Genomic DNA, 23,738 nt, shown 5'->3' with positions numbered 1-23,738 from the left:
CTGCTTGTCCTCTCTTTCTGTCTCTGTCAAATAAATAAAATCTTTAAAAATAAATAAATGTTTGGTACAGTTCATATGTAAATCATTATGGTCATAAACTTTTATTTCTTGGTAGTTTATAAATCACCAATGCAATTCATATTAGTAATTGGTCTGTTCACATTTTCTATTTCCTCCTGATTTTTTTTGGAAGGCTGTATACTACTAGGAATTTATTAATTTTCTTTTAGGTTGTCCAGCTTGTTGGTATATAATTTTTTTATAGTAATCTCTTGTGATCCTTTGTATTTCTGTGATGTCAGCTGGTGGTTTTTTTTACACTTAAGATTTTTATTTTGAATAGAGTTGAAATACAATGTCACATTAATTTCAGGTTTGCAAGTTAGTGATTTTACAGGTTTATTCATTATGCTATGTTCACCACATATGTAGTTACCATCTGTTCTGTTACATCACTATTACAATATCACTGACTGTCCTTTATGCTCTGCCTTTTATTCCCATGACTTGCTCATTCTATAACTGGAGGCCTGTATTACCTTCTCCCTGCATCCATTTTGTCCAACCATCTACCCTCTTGTCCTCTGGCCACCATCAGCTTGTCTTATGCATTTATAGGTCTGATTCTGTTTTTTGTTTTGCTTATGCTTCATAAATGGCATCATATGGTGTTTGTCTTTCTCAGCCTTACTTATTTCACCTAACAGAATACCCTCTAGGTCCGTTAATGTTGTTGCAACTGACATGAAGCCATCCTTGTTATGATTATATAATATTCTATTATATATCACATTTTCCTTATCCATTCATCTCTGCATGGACACTTAGGCTATTTTCATGTCTTGGCTATTGTAAATAATGCTGCAATATGCATAGGGGTGCATATATCTTTTTCAGTTAGTGTTTTCAGTTTCTTTGTGTAAATAGCCAATAGTGGAATTATTGGATCATACAATATTTCTCTTTGAAGTTTATTGCATGAAAAAGTTACACTAGTCCAAGTTAAAAGCAGACCCCAAAAGGTTACATTATACAAGCTGTGAAGTTTTTTAAACTTGTGAGAAGGGACAGAAGGAAAATTTTACTCATTGTAAGGAAATCTCTCTTAAGCTTTGGTGAGCCAAAAGCACTTAAAACCCATGAACCTTCAGCTGGCCATCCTTAGCCAGTCCAGTCTCTACCAGGAACTGGGTTATGTTCTTGTGCTGGTCACCCTTTATCTGAATTACTTCTCCATATTCTGGATGCTCTACTATAGTACCATTGCAGGCAAATTTCTTCTTATACACCTTCGTTGGTTTCTTTTAATCATAATCACCAGCCATCACTTGGATAGTAGTAAGGGTCTTCCTGCCATTTCTCTGTCCAATTCTTATATGGAAATAAGCCCCAGTGCTAGGAGGAAGCAGATAATCACCTTTACTTGCATCAGCAAAGGGGTCGAAAGAGTGGAGGATTTGGATAGCAGACATACAATATAATTCCTGTGGTAGGCAGTGGTGGAAGAAGGTGGGGGTTTGGGGTGTGGAGAACCCAGTATTAGGAAGCAAGGGGACTCAAGAGGAAGGCGGTGGCTCAGTGACTTGGCCTCTAATTTTGAAATTTTTTACGGAACGTCCATACTATTTTCCATAGTGGCATTACCAATTTATATCCCCACCAGCCATGCACAGTACTTCTTTCTCCACATCTTCATCAACACTATTTCTTATTCTTTTGATTTTAGCCATTCCAATAGGTATGAGGTGATATCTCATTGTGGTTTTGATTTGCACTTCCCTGATTAGCAATGTTGAGCAACTTTTCATGTGTCTGTAGCCATCTGTATGTCTTCTTTGGGCAAATATATATTCAGGTCTTCTGCCCATTTTTTTTAAAGATTTGATTTTTTAAATTTATTTATTTGAGAGAGAGAGAGAGCATGAGAGGAGACAGGTCAGCTAGAGAAGCAGATTCTCTGCCAAGCAGGGAACTGATGTGGGACTTGATCCTGAGACTCCGGATCATGACCTGAGCCGAAGGCAGTTGCTTAAACAACTGAGCCACCCAGGCACCCCTTGGCTCATTTTTTAATGGGATTTTTTTTTTTGGTGTTGACTTACATAATTTTTTTTTATATTTTGGCTATTAACCCCAAGTGTCCTTATTGAATGTCTCAATTGAAAATATCTTCTCCCTTTCAAAAGTAGGTTTTTTGTTTTGTTGATGGTTTCCTTTGTTCTGCAAAATTTTTTTTATTTTGGTGTAGTTCTGATAGTTTCTTCTTAATTATGTTTCCCTTGCTGTAAGAGACATATCTGGAAAAATGTTTCTATGGCTGATATCAGAGACTTTATTGTGTTCTCTTCTAGGGTTTTTATGGTTTCAGGTCTCAAATTTAGGACTTTAATCCAACTTGAGTTTATTTTTGTATATGGTGTTAGGGAATAGTATGATTTTTTTTTACATGTAGCTGCCCAGTTTTCCCAACACCATTTACTGAAAAGACTGTTGCCCCTTCTATTTCTTACCTTTTTTTCTCATAGGTTAATTGGCCCTAAAGTTGTGGGTTTATCTCTGAGGTCTCTATTCTGTTCCATTCATCTATATGTCTGATTTTTGTGCCAGTACCATACTGTTTTGATTGCTAAGGCTTTCTATTATATCTTGAAATTGGGGACTTTGATACTTCGAGCTTTGTCCTTTCTCAGGAATGCTTTGGCTATTTGGGGTCTTTTGTGGTTTGATACAAATTTTAATATTATTCTAGTTTTGTGAAAAATGCTGTTGATATTTTGATAGAAATTGCATTAAATCTCTATTGCTTAGGATAGTATAGACATTTAAACAATATTGGTTCTTCCAATTCATGAGCATGGAATATCTTTCCATTTGTGTCATGTTTAATTTCTTTCATCAGTTGTTCTATAGTTTTTGGAGGACAGGTCTTTCACTTCTTTGGTTAATTTTATTCCTAGTTGTTTTATTATTTTTTGGTGCAATTGTAAATTTTTTTTTAATTTTTATTTCTGTGACTTCACTGTTAGGGTATAGAAATGTTACTGATTTCTGGGTATTAATTTTATATACTGAAACTAAAATTTATTTATTACTGCTAGTAGTTTTTTTGTTGGAATCTTTGGGATTTTCATAGTATTATATATATAGTATTGTATATGTTGATATAGTATTATATCATCTGGAAATAGTGCCAGATGATATAGTATTATATCATCTGGAAATAGTGCCAGTAAATTCCTCTTTACCCATATGGATACCTATGATTTCTTTCTCTTGTTTGATTTCTGTTGCCAAGACTTCCAGTACTATGTTGAGTAAAAGTGGTGAGAATGGACATTCTTGTTTTGTTCCTGATCTTAGAAGAAAAGCTCTCAGTTTTTCACCATTGAATATGTTAGGCGTGGGTTTTTCTTATATGATCTTTACTATGTTGAAGTATGTTCCCTCTAAACCTACTCTATTGAGAGTTTTTATCATGAAGTCATGTTGAATTTTGTCAGATGCTTTTTCTCCATCTATTGAGATGATTATATGGTTTTTACCCTTTGTTTTGTTGATGTGGTATATTATGATGATTGTTTTGCAAATACTGTATTATCTTTGTATCCCAGGACTAAATCTCACCTGATTGTGGTGAATGATCTTTTTAATGTATTATTAGATTTGTTGTACTAGTATTTCCCTGAGGGTTTTTACATCTCTGTTCATCAGAGATATTGGCTTGTAGTTTTCTTTATTTGTGGTGTCTTTGTCTACTTTTAGTATCAGGGTAATGTTAGCTTGGAAATTGGAAGCTTTCCTTCCTCTTCTGCTTTTTGGAATATTTTGAGGATGTTTGGTAAAATTCACCTATGAATCAATGTGTCATTGCTTTTATTATTTCGATAGTGTTTTGATTATTGATTCAATTATAAGTCTGTTCATATTTTCTCTTTTCTTCTGGATTCAGTTTTGAGATATTATATATTTCTAGGAATTTAATCATCTCTTCTAGGTTATCCAGTTGGTTGGTGTGTAATTTTTCTTAGTATTCTCTTATAATCCTTTGTATTTCTGTGGTATCAGTTATTATTTCTCCTCTGTCATTTTTGTTTTTATTTATTTGGGTCCTTTCTCTTTTTTTTTTTCAGCGTTAGTCTGACTAAAGTTTTGTCAATTTTGTTCATCTTTTCAAAGAACCAGCTCTTGAGTTCATTGATTTTTTTTTTCTTTTTTTAAAGTCTCTATGGCAGGGCGCCTGGGTAGGTCAGAGGGTTAAGCCTCTGCCTTCGGCTCAGGTCATGATCTCAGGGTCTTGAGATCAAGCTCGGCATCGCATTGGGAATCTCTGCTCAGCAGGGAGCCTGCTTCCTCCTCTCTCTCTGCCTGCCACTCTGCCTACTTGTGATCTCTGTCTGTCAAATAAATAAATAAAATCTTTTAAAAAAATAAAGTCTCTATGGCATTTTTTCCCCTTCTCTGATCTTTATTATTTCCTTTGTTCTCCTCCCCTTGGGCTTCATTCTTCTTTTTCTTGTTCCTTTATATGTAAGGTTAGATTGTTTATTTGAACTTTTTACTTGTTCCCTTTCTTTTTTTTAAATTTATTTTTTATTTATTTTCAGCATAACAGTATTCATTATTTTTTCACCACACCCAGTGCTCCATGCAATCTGTGTGCTCTATAATACCCACCACCTGGTACCCCAACCTCCCACCACCCCCCCGCCACGTCAAACCTCTCAGATTGTTTTTTAGAGTCCATAGTCTCTCATGGTTCACCTCCCCTTCCAATTTCCCCCAACACCCTTCTCCTTTCTAACTCCCCATGTCCTCCATGTTATTTGTTATGCTCCACAAATATGAAATATGAAACCATATGATAATTGACTCTCTCTGCTTGACTTATTTCACTCAGCGTAATCTCTTCTAGTCTCATCCATGTTGCTACAAAAGTTGGGTATTCATCCTTTCTGATGAAGGCATAATACTTCATAGTGTATATGGACCACATCTTCCTTTTCCATTCGTCCATTAAAGGGCATCTTGGTTCTTTCCACAGTTTGGCGACCGTGGCCATTGCTCCTATAAACATTGGGGTACAGATGGCCCTTCTTTTCACCACATCTGTATCTTTGGGGTAAATATCCAGTAGTGCAATTGCAGGGTCATAGGGATGTTCTATTTTAATTCTTGAGGAATCTCCACACTGTTCTCCAAAGAGGCTGCACCAACTTGCATTCCCACCCACAGTGTAAGACAGTTCCCCTTTCTCCACATCCCCTCCAACACATGTTGTTTCCTGTCTTGCTAATTTTGGCCATTCTAACTGGTATAAGGTGATATCTCAATGTGGTTTTAATTTGAATCTCCCTGAGGGCTAGTGATGATGAACATTTTTTCATGTGTCTGATAGCCATTTGTATGTCTTCATTGGAGAAGTGTCTGTTCATATCTTCTGCCCATTTTTTGATATGATTGCCTGTTTTGTGTGTGTTGAGTTTGAGGAGTTCTTTATAGATCCTGGATATCAACCTTTTGTCTGTCTGTCATTTGCAAATATCTTCTCCCATTCCGTGGGTTGCCTCTTTGTTTTTTTTGACTGTTTCCTTTGCTGTGCAGAAGCTTTTGATTTTGATGAAGTCCCAAAAGTTCATCTTCGCTTTTGTTTCCTTTGCCTTTGGAGACATATCTTGAAAGAAGTTGCTGTGGCTGATATCGAAGAGATTACTGCCTATGTTCTCCACTAGGATTCTGATGGATTCCTGTCTCACGTTGAGGTCTTTTATCCATTTTGAGTTTATCTTTGTGTACGGTGTAAGGGAATGATCGAGTTTCATTCTTCTACATATAGGTGCCCAGTTTTCCCAGCACCATTTATTGAAGATACTGTCTTTTCCACTGTATATTTTTTCCTGCTTTGTTGAAGATTATTTGCCCATAGAGTTGAGGGTCCATATCTGGGCTCTCTACTCTGTTTCACTGGTCTATGTGTTTGTTACTTGTTTCTTGAAGTAGGCCTGTATCATTATATACTTCCCTCTTAGAACTGCTTTCACCCTGTTCCAAAGTGTTTAGACCGTTGCGTTTTCATTTTCATTTTTCTCCATGTATTTTTAAATTTCTTCTTTTTTAAATGTTTTATTTATTTGAGAACAAGTTCATGCACAAGATGGGGGAGTGGTTTGCAGATGGGGAGGGAGAGAGAGAATCTCAGGCAGACTCCTTATTGAGTGCTGAGCCTGACTCTAAGGGGCTTGATCTCATGACCCTGAGATCATGACCCAAGCTGAAATCAAGAGTTGGATACTTAACCGACTGAGCTACCCAGGTGCCACTATTGTCTTCTTTGATTGTTTTCTTGACCCATTGTTTAGTGTCATATTGTTCAGTTCCTACATTTTTTTCCAGTGTATTTCTTGTGATTTATTTCTAGTTTTATACCATTGTGATCAGAAATGATGCATGGCATTACTTAAGTCATCTTACATTTATTGACACTTGTTTTATGACATAATATGTGATATATTCTGGGGAATGTTCCCTGTGCACTTGAAAATAATGTGTATTTGGTTTTTGATGGGATATTCTGTATATATTTGTTATGTCCTTCTGGTTCAGTGTGTCATTCAAAGACATTGCATCCTTGTTGATTATCTGTCCAGATGGTCTTTCCACTGATATAAGTTGAGTGTTAAAGTTCCTTACTATTTATATATTGCCAATTTCTCTTTGTGTCCATTAATATTAGCTTTATATATTTAGGTGCTCCAGGGTTGGATGCATAGATATTTACAATTGTTATATCTTCTTGTTGGATTGATTCCTTTATCATTATGCAGTACCTTTCTTTGTCTCTTGTTACAGTCTTTGTTTTAAAGTCTTTGTTGTTTGATATAAGTATTGCTACCCTAGATGGTTTGTTTTTGTTTTGCTTCATGGAATTACAGTGTATGTTTTTCTGTCCCTTCACTTTCAGACACTGTACATGTCTTTAGGTCTGAGGTGAGTCTCCTGTAAGCAGCATGTAGATGGATTTTGTTTTTTTATCCATTCCACCATACTGTGTCTTTTGATTGGATCATTTATGCCATTTACATTTAAAGTAATTATTGATTGGTGTGTACTTATTTCTATTTAAAAAATTTGTTTTCTAGTTGTCTTTGTAGTTCTTCTTTGTTCCGTTCTCTTCATCTCATTCTTTGTGATAGATGCGTGTCTACAGTATTATGTTTGGCTTTCTTTCAATTTATTTTTTGTGTATTTGTCATGGGTTTTGTGTTTGTGATTACCATGAGGTTTATATTTAACATCCTAAGTAAACAGCAATCTGTATTAATTTGATAGTCATTTCAGTTCAAACACATTCTAAAAAAGAAATCTTCTTTTCCCCCTCTCTTCTGTTTTTACTCCCTTTTCCACATTTTATATATATGTTGTCATATTTTACATCTTTTTATTCATTATTTTCTTATGTCTGATTATGACCATTTTTTCCACTTAAAGAAATCCCTTTAACATTTCTTGTAAGGCTTTCTTAGTGGTGATAAACTCCTTTATCTTCTGTTTGGCTGAGAATCCCCTTATCTCTTTTTCAAATCTGAATGATAACCTTGCCAGTAGAGTGTTCTGCGTTGTAGGTTTTTTTCCTTTCAGCACTTTGAATATATCATTCCACTCTCTTCTGGCCTACAGAATTTCTGCTGAAAAATCAGCTGTTAGTCTAGTAGGTTTCCTTTATAGGTATTTGTTTCTGTCTTGCTGTTTATAAGATTCTCTCTTCATCTTTAACCTCTGACATTTTAATTATTATGTGCCATGATGTGGACCTCTTTGGGTTCTTCTTCTAGGATTGTCTGTATGCCTTGGGCTTGAATGTCTGTTTCCTTCCCTTTGTTAGAGAATTTTTCAGTCATTACTTCTTCAAATAAATTATCTATACCTTTCTCTTCTGAGGCCACTTTGATGCAAATACTTCCTTGATGTTGTCCAGGAGATCTCTTAATCTAATCTCATTTTTTAACACTTTTTTTTTCTCTTTTAGTGGTTCAACTTGGGTGTTTTCCATAATACTTTGTCTTCCAGATCATTGATACATTCTTCTGCATCCTCTAATCTGCTGGTTCCCTCTAGTGTATTTTTTATTTCAATTTTTGTATTCTTGAACCCTGATTGGTCCTTTAAATATTTTCTATCTCTTTATTAAATGTCTCATTGGGTTCTTCCACTCTATTCTCTAGCACAGTGAGTATCTTAATGATCATTACTTTAAATTATCAGGCATATTGCTTATTTTTGTTTCATCTAATTCTTTTTTTTCCCGAGTTTTTTTCTTGTTCTTTGTTTTGCAGCATATTTCTCTGTCTCCCCATTTTGCTTGTCTTTCTGTGTTTGTTTCTGTGGATTAGGTGAAATGGCCACTTTCCTAAACTTGAAGGAATGGGCTTTTGTATTTGGTGTTCCCCATGTAGACTATGTGTGATTCCTGATTTTGGCTGGCTGGCTAAAGCTGTGGCTGTATATGCTAGTTACTTTTTTAAGGTGTTGGGAGAAAAAGTTCCTGTAACCCATCAACCATTATAGACTGTGGCTTTTTCTCTGTGTCTGAATGGCTTCTGTGCTGGCTGAGGTTGCAGGCTCACTGAGACACCCATTATGGTGTCTAGACCCTGCTTCAGTTTAGGCTTTTAAGGTGGGATAGAAATGTAAACCATGTCATTCTCCAGCCCCTGTGACCTGGGAGAACATTCCCACAGCTCCTTTGCTGCCTGGCAGAGTTCAAGTGTTTTTTCTTTTACATGCTAGTTTCTCTTTTAAACCACATCATTTTTTTTCTGTGCCCATGGTTAAAGGAATCTGTTCCTGGACCACCAGAAATATCCCTCCTCATTGCTTTTAGCAGTGTGGGGGGTGGAGGTTCCCTTTGTTACTGTATCTCCTTTTCTCTTGCTTTCTATCTTTGGTTGTTTAGTACTTGTTCACTCAACCCTCAGTTCTTCTTTGGAGCAATTGTTCCATTAATAGGTGTAATTTGTTACGTTCCATGGAGGAGGTGAGTTCAGAGTCTTCCTATGTTGCCATCTTGAACTGGAAATCACAATGTCAGTTGTTTTTTTTTTTTTAAAGATTTTATTTATTTATTTGACAGAGAGAGATCACAAGTAGGCAGAGAGGCAGGCAGAGAGAGAGGAAAAGCAGGCTCCCTGCCGAGCAGAGAGCCCGATGCGGGACTGGATCCCAGGACCCTGAGATCATGACCCGAGCTGAAGGCAACGGCTTAACCCACTGAGCCACCCAGGTGCCCAATGTCAGTTGTTTTTTAATCAGTTTTATTCCTAGCACCTAGCATAACTCAAAGAACAGAGTATGCGTCAATAAATATCTGAGGACTGAATAAATTAATAAGGACTAAATGCTGTAAAAGAAGTTTATATACAGTGGAAGCTGAGAAAAAATAAGCATGGAAGTTAGGAGAAACTCACTAGAGCCTTTCGCTTCAGAAGTTGAGGGTAGAGGACTGCATTTCACAAAGTAAAGTGGTAGTAAAACCACAAAATGTTGCTGGAAAGTCATTTGGGCCCATGGAAATAACCAATATGTGGATAAGTTGATGACTTTAGGATAGTGGTTTCAGTAGAGAGATGAGGGCAGAATCTGAACTATAGCAGTTTGAGGAGTAATATAGAGAAGGGGAGATAATATATATTAACAGATTTTTAAACATATTTGTCTTTGGAGAAAAGGAGGGAAATAGAGTGGTATATGTTACAATACATGAGTTAAAAAGAGAGACTTTTATTTTATGATGGGAGGAAGATGCTTACATTTAAAAACTGACAGAAGGGGTGCCTGGGTGGCTCTAGTGGGTTAAGCCTCTGCCTTCAGCTCAGGTCATGGTCTCAGGGTCCTGGGATCGAGTCCCGCATCGGGCTCTCTGCTCGGCAGGGAGCCTGCTTCCTCCTCTCTCTCTGCCTGCCTCTCTGCCTACTTGTGATCTCTCTCTGTCAAATAAATAAATAAAATCTTAAAAAAATAGATACTGACAGAAAAGAGCTAGCTAAGAGAAAGAGTGAAGATACAGAATTTTAGTATCTATAGAACAAAATGAATACTATTTTTTGTTAAATAAAATGAAGGAGATTCCCCTGAAATGGGTTTTACTTCCAGCCACCCAAGATAGACCTTTAAAATCCAAAAAAAGCATTCAAATTTTAGTATAAAGTATGAAAATGAAATAAGGTAATTACAAAGACTATTATGGCTTACAGAGTGTGATCTGTACCCCTTGCCATGCTCCCACCTGGAATGACAAGTGACTAAGCAATCATTGGGAATTTACATTTTGAGACCTTTGAAAATGAAATGAAACCTATATACGAGTTATTTCCTTTTTCAAAGTTATTATAATACGCTTAGTTTATAAATAATGTTAGTTCTGTTGGAAATTTCTGAAGCACATTCCTAGTTGTTGTTGTTTTATTCTAGTTTACAAATTGATTACTGTCAAGTAGCATGATAATAATACAAAAGAGACGAGGACTGGGGCTCAGAAGCAGTCAATGACAGCTCTAGCTCTTTTGCTAATTAGTTCTGGGACATTGCCATCCTCTTTAATCTTTCCTGCATTACTTTCCCCATCTACAAAATGCACATAATAAGGTCTTTCATACTTTTCTCACAAGATGTATATTATGAAGATCCAATGTGTTCATGTGTATGAAAACCCTTTTTTTTTTCCATATAAAATACTATCCATAGGAACTGCACGAAAAAACACAAAACCTCAGTGCACAATGTTGTTTCATTCCTTTCCAGGCATGTGACTTTGGACAGGCTCCTGAACATTTTTATTTCTCAGTCCCCTCACCCAGGAAGTGGAGGTAATATTCCCTAGTTCTGGAAATTGTTATTAAGATTAAATGAGTTGTGAATGAAATGAGAGAGCATGCCTGTTAAATGTGCCTTGATGTGAGGTTTATTTGGCCTTGATGTTCTTCTTTTATTTTCAGTGTATGGGGAGATGACTCTACTTGAATGGTTTGAGATTCAATAGCATTTAGGGTTTAATGGGTTAAAGTCTTTTACACCTTTTCTATTTGAGGGGTGGTCCCCAGGCCAGCAGCAGCAGCAGCACTGGGGAGCTTATTAGGAATGCAGAATCTCAGGCCCCACTTCAGACATAATGAGAATATACATTTTAACAAGATCCCAGATGATGTGTACACAATTAATTTTGGATGTCACTGTTTAACAAGCCATCTGGTTGTGAGAAGTGGGTTCAAAGAGCACAGTGTACATACTATAACATATGATGCCATTTCTTCCCCTTCGTTATCTTTGTCTTCAGTTCCCCAACTCTGTTTTACTATGAAAATAAAATGAAACACAGATGGAAAAAAAAGAGCAAGAAGTTGAAGAACCTTCAAATACATTTGTGAAGTGGTTTTACACTAGGGCAAGAATTAGCTTCGGAGCTGTCCTGTGACTTTCTATTAGTTGCTCATTAGGTGTCTCTGCCTGGAATAACACTGTCAAAGTGGTCCTCCCTGCCCATCTCTTCTTTAACTTGCCACCACTGTCCAAGGTACTATCAAAATGCTCTGTGCTAAGGAGTGTCCAAGTTATTACTTATTAACAACCAAGGTAACTTTAGTTCTACAGATTCTTCTGTTTGTTTCTCATAGGTGAAGGTGAAATGTAGAAAAATACTTAAGTACTGAGTTTATGACTTTGGAATAGGCATTTAGAGATATGTCATTTTTCAAAAAGGCAGAAAATAAAGCTGAGTCTGTTGCAGTAAATTTCAATAACAATCAAACTACATAATCCAAGTCTATCATGGGTAAAAATTAAATTTTTTTTTTAAAGATTTTATTTATTTATTTGAGAGAGAGAGAGACAGTGAGAGAGAGCATGAGCGAGGAGAAGGTCAGAGAGCGAAGCAGACTCCCCATGGAGCTGGGAGCCTGATGTGGGACTCGATCCTGGGACTCCAGGATCACGCCCTGAGCCGAAGGCAGTCGTCCAACCAACTGCGCCACCCAGGCATCCCAAAAATTAAATTTTTTAAAATTTATTTTACTTTGCGAAATGACCCATTGGAATACTGCAAAACTTGTTACTGTTGACACTGATGGTATTTCAGCAACATAGTAAGTTTGCATGTTGCTGATGAAGGTAAAGTAAGTCTACTTTAGTTCAGTCGCAGATATAAAGCATTTTGCTAAATATCAAGAGAGTCATCTTGTCAGTGCTCCAGAGGAAAGAGATTTACAAGATATCCAAAATAGGTTAGTATCACCTGGGATGAAAAGATATGTCATGAGAATAAATGTATAGTGAGGTTGTCAGGCGAATATCTAGTTGATGCCCACACTTTTTAAAATTACTCTATTTCCATCCTTAAAATTCTTCATTTAAACATCAAGTGACCATTTAATCATAGCATCTAAATTTTGATTTATGTTAGTGCAACTTGATTTAAATGACTTTAGGGGTTGCTATGATTTTTAGAAGCAGTATATGTTGCATTTATGTGGAGGCCTCCCTCACAATGTTTAAAGATTTGTGCGTCCCTTGGAGGTTTAGGTGAGGGAAATGTTGCTCTTTGTTTCATGCTAACAGGCTCAATTTCTCAATTCGTAATTAAATAGCCCATAGTCATCTTGAGGAGCTGCTAGAATTGGTGCTACTCAAGCAAACCTTGAGGAAGTTATGGCGAATAAAGGGTGAGGAGATGACCGCCTGAGAAATCAAGATGATTAAATAGACCCACCAGGGCTCTCAGAATGCCGTTAGCAGTGATTGTGAGCATTTGAAACGAACACAGATCCAGTCACTGCTAAATAAAATCAAGATTGAATAATGGATTCTGCTCTTATGATCTCACTGCAAAATTTAGAAAAGGAACTGTACAAATGAATCTTTTCAAAATGTCTGAAAGCCAGGGCAAAAATAGAATTTCAAACAAGCAAGTTTGCTGTAAATAACATTAGCTTAGATATTATATGATTCCCATCTCATGTTGGATATGGTCTTGTTCTATGTTATAAGTATGTATTCAGGTTCAAGGTTAAAATAGACCTGTTAATAATTTTTTACGTTCTCATTTTGTTAACCCTTTCACTTCTGCCTGCTGGGAGAACAAAATCGCAATGACTAAGATTCTTTTGTGCTTTACACCATTCAGAAACAAGAAGAAAATAAAAAGAAACAAGAAGATATTAAACACTTTGTTGTTAAAGGGAAGAAAATGAGGGAGGAAGGAAGGAAGGAAGGCAGGCACGTAGGCAGGCAGACAGGCAAGAAAGCAGCAAGGCAGACAACTTGCATGACCTGATGTGGTTCATTAAAAATTCAGCTTATACCTTCCAGTTAAGATCAGTTTATGGTTAAACAGTGTGGGCAGCTATCTTGGTGTAACATGTTTTGATTGGATCTGCAAATTGAAATCCTACCTTAAAGTAACTTCGGTTTTGTTTTGTTTTGTTTGTATTTGAGTGTAGTTGACATACAGTATTACATTAGGTTTAGGTATGCCACATAGTGATTGAGCAAATCTGTACCTCATGCTATTCTCACAAATATACTACCATCTGTCACCATACAGCACTATTATAGTACCATTGACTATATTCTCTGTGCTGTACATTTCATCCCTTAATTTAGTCCCTCCATAACTGGAAGCCTGTATCTCCCACTTCTCTTCACCTGTTTTGCCCACCTCCCCACCCCTTGCCCTTTTGGCATCCACCAGTTTGTTCTCTGTATTTATAGGTCTCATTTTCCTTTTTCTTTTTTTTTTAAGATTTTATTCATTTATTTGACAGACAGAGATCACAAGTAGCAGAGAGGCAGGCAGAGAGAGAGGGGAAAGCAGGCTCCCTGCCAAGCAGAGAGCCCGGTGCGGGGCTCGATCCCAGGACCCTGGGATCATGACCTGAGCCAAAGGCAGAGGTTTTAACCCACTGAGCCACCCAGGCGCCCCTCATTTTCCTTTTTCTTTCTTTATTCATTTATTTTTTAGATTCCAAATATGAATGGAATCATGTGGTGTTTGTCTTACTCTGTCTGACTTACTTCATTTACCATAATACTCTCTAAGTCTGTCCACATTGTTGCAAATAGCAAGAGCTCATCCTTTCTCGTGACTAATGCTGTGTTGTATGGAGACATCCTTTCTCGTGACTAATACTTTGTGTATGGGTGTACACACACAGAGATACACAGCCCACATCATATTTATTCATTTATCTGTCAATGGACACTTGAGTTGCTTCCATATCTTGGCTATTGTAAATAGTGTTGCAATAAATATAGGGGTCCATATATCTTTCTGAGTTTGTGTTTTCATTTTCTTCCAGTTTGAAGTACCTCTTTCTCTCTCAAATATTTGGGAAATTATTTTCAGGTTATTGTTTTAAAAGGCAACAACAAAGCATATTTGTTTGTATTTTTGTTTGTATTATGTTATAATACATACTGTATATAATACAAGTATGTATTATAATATAGATAAAGCAGAACAAATAATTCTGATTTCACCACCTAAGGAGAGAACTATTGTTTGCATTTGCATTTTTTTTTTTAGTACATACACTAGAATTATAAAAAATAAGGTTTTGTAATATAAGAGTTTCCCTTAACAATATATGGGAAGGATCTTTCTGAATACTGTATATTCTTCTATAACTTAATTTTTTTAAGATTAAGTAGTATTCCGCCTTGTAAATTTGTAATAATTTGTTAATCATCACCCATCTGGGAATGTTTATATTATTTATAATTTTTTAGTTTTTAAAAAAGTACTGACATCAACATTTTTGCTCAGTGAATTTCAGACAGAGGTGCTTTTGCCCCCAAGTGGACATCTGGCAATATCTGTAGATATTTTTGGTTGTCTTAATGGAGAGGAAGGAGGGAGATGTCATTGCCCTCCTTAAGTAGAAAGATATTAAGTAGAAAAATACATTTCACAAAATTACTGAAATCTGAATGAAGTCCCTAGGTGTGCTTATAAAATTAAGATATTAATTTCCACTTATTAGTGGTAATACTTCTAATTTGATCTACCAAAAGTTCAAAGTTTCATCAATCCCTACACCCACTCTCTGGCAACCACCAGTTTTCTGTATTTAAGAGTCTGGGTTTTTGTTTGTCTTTCTTTTCTTTGTTCATTTGTGTTGTTTCATAAATTCCACATATGAATGAAATTATACAGTATTTTTCTTTCTCTGACTGACTTATTTTATTTAGCATTATACTCTCTAAGTCCATCCATGTTGTTCTAAATAGCAATATTTCATTCTTTTTGTGGCTGAGTAATATTCCATTACATTTATAGCCAAATATTTTTTTTCCGTTCATCTGTGGAAGGACACTTGAGCTGCTACCATATCATGACTACTACATACAATGCTACAGTAAACGTAGATGTGGTATTATTTCAAATTAGTGTTTTTGTTTTCTTTGGGTAGCAATGCCATTACTGGATCTTATGGTAATTCTATTTTTAATTTTTTGAGAACCTTCCATACTGTTTGAGACAATGGCTGTACCAATTTGCATTCTTACCAGCAGGGTAAGAGGGTTCCTTTTTCTCTACATCCTTGCCAATATTTGTTATTTTTTGTGTTTTAATCTTAGCCATTCTGACAGGTTTAAGGAGCTATCTCATTGTGGATTTGATTTACATTTCCCTAATGATTCATGATGTTGAGCAACTTTTCATGAGTCTGTTGGCCATCTGTATGTCTTCTTTGGAAAAATGTCTATTCGGGTTCTTTGCCCATTTTTTAGTTGGATTGTTTGGTTTTTTTGATGTTTTTGGTGTTGAGTTGTATGTGTTCTTTATCTGTTTTGGATATTAATCCTTTACCAGGTATATCATTTTCAAATATCTTTTCTCATTCGGTAGGTTGTCTTTTTGTTTTGTTGATGGTTTCCTTCAGTGTTCAAAGCTTTTTTAAAATTTTGCAGTAGTCCCAGTAATTATTTTGATTTTTTTCCCTTACTGGAGGAGACATATATAGAAAAATGTTTCTATGTAGAAAAATGTTTCTATGGCTGTTGTCAAAAAAATTACTACTTTAAAAAAAATTGCTACTTATAGGGGCTCCTGGGTGGCTCAGTAGGTTAAGCAGCTCAGGTCATGATCCTGGGGTCCTGGGATCAAGTTTATTCCTAGGTATTTTTTTGGTGTAATTATAAATAGGATTGTTTTCTTAATTTCTCTTTCTGCTACTTAATTATCAATACATAGAAAGGCAACATATTTCTGGGTATTAATTTTGTATCCTGTGATTTTACTAAGTTTTGTTATTCTAATAGTTATTAGGTTGAGTCTTTAGGGTTTTTTATATATCATATCACATCATCTTCAAATAGTGGAAGTTTTACTTCTTCCTTATCACTTTGGATGCCTTTCTTCTTTTTTTCTTCTCTGATTGCTATGGTTTTGATATATGCTGATCTTAGAGGAAAAATTCTCATGTTTTTCACCATTAAGCATGATGTTCACTGTAAGTTTTTCATATATGACCTTTGATATGTTCCCTATAACCATGCTTAGTTAAGAGTTTTAACATGAAATATTGTACTTTGTCAAATGCTTTTCCTGCTTCTATTGAAAAATGATCATAGAGTTATTATCCTTTGTTCTTGTTAATATGGTGATCATGTTGATTGATTTGTGAATACTGAAACATCCTTGCATCCCCAGAGTGAATCACACTTGATCACAGTGAATGATCTTTTTAATATATTGTTGGATTTCATTTCCTAGTATTTTGTTGAGAATTTTTGCATCTGTGTTAATCAGAGATAATGACTTGTGGTTCTTTTTTTATTGTAGTGTCTTTATCTTGTTCTGGTATTAGGTTACTACTGGCTTCATACAATGAATTTGGAAGTTTTCCTTTTTCTTCTATTTTTTGAAATAGTTTGAGAAGGATATGTATTAACTCTTCTTTAAATATTTGGTAGAATTCACCTGTGAAGCTGTCTGGTCCTGGATTTTTGTTGTGAGTTTTTTAATTACTGATTTAGTTTCATTGTCAGTAATCTGTCTATACAAATTTTCTACTTCTTCCTGATTCATATTTGGAGAGTTTTAGGTTTCTAGGTATTTATTCATTTCTTCTAGGTTGTCCAATTTATTGACCTGTATTATTTCATAATATTGTAATACTGTGTGTTTCTGTGTTGTTGGTTGTTATCTCTCCCTTTCCCATTCTGATTTGAATTATTTGAGACATGTCTCTTTTTACTGATTAATCTAAGGGTTTATCCATTTTGTTGCTCTTTTCAAAGAACCAGCTCCTCTTTCATGCATTTTTGCTCTAATCTCAATGATTTCCTTTCTTCTATAGACTGTGTTCTCTTTTTTTTTTTCTAGCTCCTTTAGATATAAGGCTAGGTTGTTTTTTTTGAGCTTTTCCTTATTTCTTGAGGTATGGCTGTACTGCTATAATCTTCTCTCTTAGAACAGGTTTTGCTGAGTCCCAAAGATTTTGGACCATTTTGTTGTTTTGTTTCATTTTTATTTTTTTTTAATTTTTTATTTATTTTTATTTTTTTAAAAGATTTTATTTATTTATTTGACAGAAATCACAAGTAGGCAGAGAGGCAGGCAGAGAGAGAGAGAGGGAAGCAGGCTCCCTGCTGAGCAGAGAGCCCGATGCGGGGCTCGATCCCAGGACTCTGAGATCATGACCTGAGCCGAAGGCAGCGGCTTAACCCACTGAGTCACCCAGGCGCCCCTTGTTTCATTTTTATATGTTTCTGTGTATTTTTTAAATTTTCTCTTCGATTTCTTATTTGACCAATTCATTGTTTAGTAACATGTTATCTAGTTCCTGTGTATTTGTGTTCTTTCCAGATTTTTTTTCTTGTGATTGAATTCTATTTTCATACTATTGTGGTTGGAATAGTTTCATGATATAATTTCAGTCTTTCTGAATTTATTGAGACTTATTTTGTGGCCTAACATGTGATCTACTCTGGAGAATGTTCCATGTGCACTTGAAAAGAATGTGTATTCTGTTGTTTTTGGATGGAATGTTTTACATCCATCTGGTTCACTGTCATTCAAAGCCACCGTTTCTTTGTTGATTTTTCTGTCAGGATGATCTATTCAATGATACAAGTGGGGCATTAAAGTCCCATGCTGTTATTGTATTGCTGTCAGTTTCTTCCTTTGTGTCTATTAATAGCTGCCTTATGTATTTTAGGTGCTCCCTTATTGGATGCATAAATATTTACAATTATTTTACCTTCTTGTTGGTTTGTTCCCTTTTTGAGTCTGTAGTGTCTCTGTCTCTTGTTACAGTCTTTGTATTAAAGTCTGTTTTGTCTAATGTAAGTATTAATTGCTGCCCCGGCTTTCTTGTTGCTTCTCTTTGTATAGTAAATACTTTTCCATCCCTTTACTTTCAGTCTGCATGTGTGTTCAGGTCTGAAATGACTCTCTTTTAGGATAGCATATAGATGCATCTTGATTTTTTATCTACTCATTCACCCTATGTCTTTTGATTGGAACATTTAGTCTGCTTACATTCAAAGAAATTATTGATAGTTATGTACTTATGTCATGTTACTTATTTTACAGCTATCTTTGTAGTTCTTCTCTGTTCCTTTCTTGTTCTCTTCCTTGTGGTTTGATATCTTTCTTTAGTAATATGTTTGGGTTTTTTCTCTTTATTTTTTGCATAGATATTACAGGTTTTTGATTTGTGGTTACCATTAGTTTCATATATAACATCTACATATAGTCTAAATTAAATTGATGGTCACTTACATTTGAACCCTTTCTAAAAGCACTAAATTTTGACTCTTGTTCTCCTTCTCCTATGTTCTTATATTTGTTTTTTTTTAAGACTAGTAGAATCCTTTTCTTTTCTTTTTTAAAATATTTATTTATTTGTCAGAGACAGAGACAGGGAGAGAGCACAAGCAGGGGGAGTGGCAGGCAGAGGGAGAAGCAGACTCCCTGCCAGGCAATGAGCCTGATGTAAGACTCAATCCTAGAACCCTGGGATCATGACCCAAGCCAAAGGCAGACCCTCAACGAGCTGAGCCACCCAGGTGTCCCTACTCTTATATTTGTGAATCTCTTGACTGCTTTTTATAAATATAATTGATTTTACTACTTTCATATTTTAACTTCTATACTGGCTTTATAAGTGATTAATCTACTCTTTGTATTTATAGAATAATTTTTTTCTATGTTTGTATTGTGAAATTTTACTTCCCTTAGTTTCTTATTTTTCATTATGGCCTTGTCTTTCTAGTCACAGAATTTTTAAGGTTTCTCATAAGGCTTGTTTAGTTGCGATGAATTTATTTATTTGCCTAGGAAACTCATTATTGCTCCTTCTATTCTGATAATATCTTACAGGATAGAGTGTTCTTGGTTGCAGATTTTTTCCTTTCAGCACTTAGAGTATATCATGCCACTTTCTTCTGGCCTGCAAAGTTTCTGCTGAAAAATCCTTAAAGCTTTCTTGAGTTTCCCATGTATGTAACTGTTTTCTTTTCTCTTGGCGATTTTTTTTTCAATTTATTTATTTTCAGAAAAAGAGTATTCATTATTTTTTCACCACACCCAGTGCTCCATGCAAGCCGTGCCCTCTATAATACCCACCACCTGGTACCCCAACCTCCCACCCCCCACCCGCCACTTCAAACCCCTCAGACTGTTTTTCAGAGTCCATAGTCTCTCATGGTTCACCTCCCCTTCCAATTTACCCAAATTCCCTACTTGGCGATTTTTTAAAAAAGATTTTATTTATTTACTTGACAGACAGAGATCACAAGTAGGTAGAGAGGCAGGCAGAGAGGAAGGGAAGCAGGCTCCCTGCTGAGCAGAGACCCTGATGCGGGGCTCAATCCCAGGAGCCTGGGACCATGACCTGAGCCGAAGGCAGAGGCTTTAACCCACTAAGCCACCCAGGTACCTCCTCTTGGTGATTTAAAAATTTTCTCTTTATCACTACTTTATGCCATTTCAATTATTACGAGTCTTGGTGTGGACCCCCTTGTATTGATTTTGTTTGGTATTCTCTGTCTCCTTGATCTACATATCTGTTTTATTCTCCAGATTAGGGAAGTTTTCATGTAATGTATTTCAAATAAATTTTCCACCTTTTTTCTTTCTTCTCCTGGGAAACCTATAATGTGAATGTTACTACACTTGATGGTATCACTTAGCTCCCTTAACCAATTCTCATTTATTATTATTCTTTTCTCTTTTTGCTATTCGGCTTGGTTGCTTTCCATTACTCTGTCTTTGAGCTCATTGGTCTGTTTTGCTTCTTCTAGTCTGCTATTGATTCCCTCTGGTGTATTTTTAGTTTTTCATTATTGAGTTTTTCATCTCTGATTGGTTCTTTTTTATATTTTCTCTCGTTGTTGAAGGTCTCAGTGAGATCTTCCATTCTTTTATCAAGCCCATTGAGTATGTTAATGACCATTACTTTGAATTCTTTGTCAAACATGTTGTTTATCTCTGTTTCTTTTAGCTCTTTTGCTGTGGTCCTATTCTTTCTTTTGTGACATATTCCTCTGTCTCCTCATTCTGTCCAACACTCCATGTTTGTTTCTATGTATTAGGAAAATCAGCTATATCTCCTCCTCTTTAAAGTTGTGGCCTTTTAAAAAAGAGGTCCTGTGATGATCTGTAGCACAATATCCTCTATGTACCAGAGCCAGCCACTTCAGGATTGTCTCTTCTAGGGGTTGCGTGCACCCTACTGTATTGGCTGAGCATCATTGCTCTTAGCCCAGTTAGTTACAATGGCCTAACTATGGGCCTAACTATTTGCCTCTTATGGGCATGGTTTTGTCCCTAGGCTCTTAGGGGGACATTTGGGGGCTGTCATGGGTTTGTAGTTGAGCATTGTCAAAACTCAGATGCCTGTTTGCTCGTGCCATGATGGCATTGAATTATAGGGCACTCTCACTGCATTGTCCGCGGATGCTATCATTGGTAGGTGGGGTCTGCATTCAAACCAGATGCTTGCCCCCAGTTTGCCCAGGCTGCAGTGACCTGGAATTGTGGGGCTCCCTCCCAGTTGCTATTCCTTGAGAGGTTTTTGTTGGTAGGTAGGACTGACAGTCAGATCAGATGTGTGCCTCTGTCTGTAAGTTTGGTCTACAGTCAAATGGTGTGAGTGGTTATCTTCCCTTCACCTTAGGGGAGGAGTCACTTTGGAATGCTTCTGGTCCCTTCAGGGATGCCTGCAAGATGCAGTATGTCAGGAATAACTTTAGATGGAATACTCCTAAGTTGACCTTGTTGTATGGGGAGGATCTAGAGGAGAACTTGAGCTGGGTGCATGGTATTATCAAGGTAGATGGAAGGTGTTGGAGCTGGTTTCTACAAGTGTCCAGTCATCTAGGCTTAGGGTGGGAGGTTGGGGAGAAATGGTATCTGCCAGCTCTTTTGTTCTTGGAGAAGTCTCCTAAAGATCCCTGCTCCCTACTGCATGATTTGGGATTAGTAAATAAATCTCCTTCACATATATCCCAGGTATTTTTCAAACTGGTGCTTCTGTGCTGTATCTCAGTGATAAAAACTTGAGAAGTTAAGCCTCATTGTTTTTCACAGCACAATGACATGGGACTAGTCTTCCCAATTCAGAAGTCTGGGGTACCTGGTTTGGTGTCCACTCCCCTCCCTTCTCAATGCTTATGGTCCCATGTCCATGTCCCTCCTGTTTGTGATTAGTCTTACAGGGAGTTTTCACCATATATCTGTTCCTCCTACCCTTTCTTTTTTTTTTAAAGATTTTATTTATTTATTTGACAGAGAGAAATCACAAGTAGAGGGAGAGGCAGGCAGAGAGAGAGAGAGATTGGAAAGCAGGCTCCCTGCTGAGCAGAGAGCCCGATGCGGGACTCGATCCCAGGACCCTGAGATCATGACCTGAGCCGAAGGCAGCGGCCTAACCCACTGAGCCACCCAGGCGCCCCCCTCCTACCCTTTCTGAAGAGTCCTCCTCTCTACAATTAACTGTGGAAATTCTGGTCTGCCTGCCATAGTTTTCTGGTAGTTTTCTGGGTTAGTTGCTCTGATGGGGCTTTTATCTACATGTGTCTGTTAGACAAGATGAACTTAGGATCTTTCTACTATGCTGTGTTTTCAGTAGTCCATCTTTTGAAAAATTTTAAAGCATAAAAATAGGTTTTTATAAGTAACATAATTTTGAGCAAAAAAACCCACATTGTCACAGGAATATTGGAATACTTTCCAAAATATTCATTATCAAAATAATCTCTCCATAGCACCTTTTTTGCCCCTCAAAAACCAGTTACTTTTTCACCTCTTGTTAATATTTTGCTTTTATCTTGAAGGGATAAAGTGTGATTTAGATAGGCACCGGTTATTTTTACTTTAATCTCATCTCTTATTTCCTTGGTCAAACCAACCTTCACTTTCATTGATACCATGTTGTATGTGTGTTTTCTGTTCTATCATTTTCTCCTATTTTTCCTTTTTTATGCTTTCTTTGAGTTTATTTTACTATTTTTTAAAACTTTTGGGATATATTCATTAAATTATCTTCTTTTATAATATACACATTTGAAACTCTACCTTTCCAGATAAGTGTTCTTTAACTCCATCTTACATGTTTTGGCTTAAACTGCTTATTACTGTTCCCTCAAAATATTTTCTAAATTCTATTATGTTTTATTTTCTTGGGCTAGTGGATTTAGAAATCCTTTTGTCAACTGCCAAACATGAGAGCATTTTTGTTTCATTGTTGTTGTTGTCACTGTTGTTAAAGAGCTTATGTTTAACTGCATGTCATGTAGGGTGTCAGATCTTTGAAATCACTTGAAAAAAATTATGGCACAAGTGGTTAGTTTTTTAAAAATGTTTTCCTTGTGTTTGAAAAGAATGAGTGCTCGGCAGGTGTTGAGTATCAGTGCTATACATTTCCATTAGGCAAAATTTGTTTATCATAGTTTAGTCTTCTGCATTGCTGGTGCTTCTTGTTTTGCCAATTTTTGACAATTGTATTTGGCATTTTTTTTTTGCCATGATTGTGTATTTGCTTATTTTTCCCTCCTGCTAATTATTGCTATTTTTGAACCTATGTTACTAAATGTATGCAAAATAATTTTTATAACTTAGTCATGACTACATTATTTATTGTAATGATATCACCCTTAGTGAAAAAACCTTTTCATTAAAAGTCTGTTTCATGCATTATTAATGTAGGCAATAGACTTAAATGTGGTGTTTACATTGCTCTTTTTATTTTATTTTTAACCTTTCAGTATCCTTATATTTTAAATTAATTTATTAAAAATAGCATTTAGGGTGCCTGGGTGGCTCAGTGGGTTAAGCCGCTGCCTTCGGCTCAGGTCATGATCGCAAGGTCCTGGGATCGAGTCCCGCATCGGGCTCTCTGCTCAGCAGGGAGCCTGCTTCTTCCTCTCTCTCTCTCTGCCTGCCTCTCTGCCTACTTGTGATCTCTCTCTATCAAATAAAAAAAATCTTAAAGAAAAATAAAAATAGCATTTAGTTGGGTTTTATTATTTTTCCAGTCTAACAATCATTGCCTCTTAATGGAACAGTTAAGATATGTAATTAATGTGAATTTTGATAGATGGGATTGGAAATACCTGTGCTTTTTGTACCTTATAACTTTTGCCGCACTTCCCATTTGTTTCTCTCTTTTCTTGTCTTCTTTTTGGGGATGGTATGTATTAATATCCTTACTTTTCCTTGTTTTTTCATTGACTTGCTTAAA

The 23,738-nt window shown here is 36.2% G+C and overlaps 1 pseudogene; it reads right to left on the bottom strand.

Moving 5' to 3' along the window:
• Positions 1-1,130: 1,130 nt before the first annotated feature.
• LOC122896773 lies at positions 1,131-1,472 on the bottom strand (annotated as a pseudogene).
• Between the last annotated feature and the right edge of the window lie 22,266 nt (positions 1,473-23,738).

The sequence above is a fragment of the Neovison vison genome, chromosome X (assembly GCF_020171115.1).
Source record: "Neovison vison isolate M4711 chromosome X, ASM_NN_V1, whole genome shotgun sequence".
Classification (NCBI taxonomy): domain Eukaryota; kingdom Metazoa; phylum Chordata; class Mammalia; order Carnivora; family Mustelidae; genus Neogale; species Neogale vison.
This window is presented reverse-complemented; position numbering and strand designations above follow the sequence as displayed.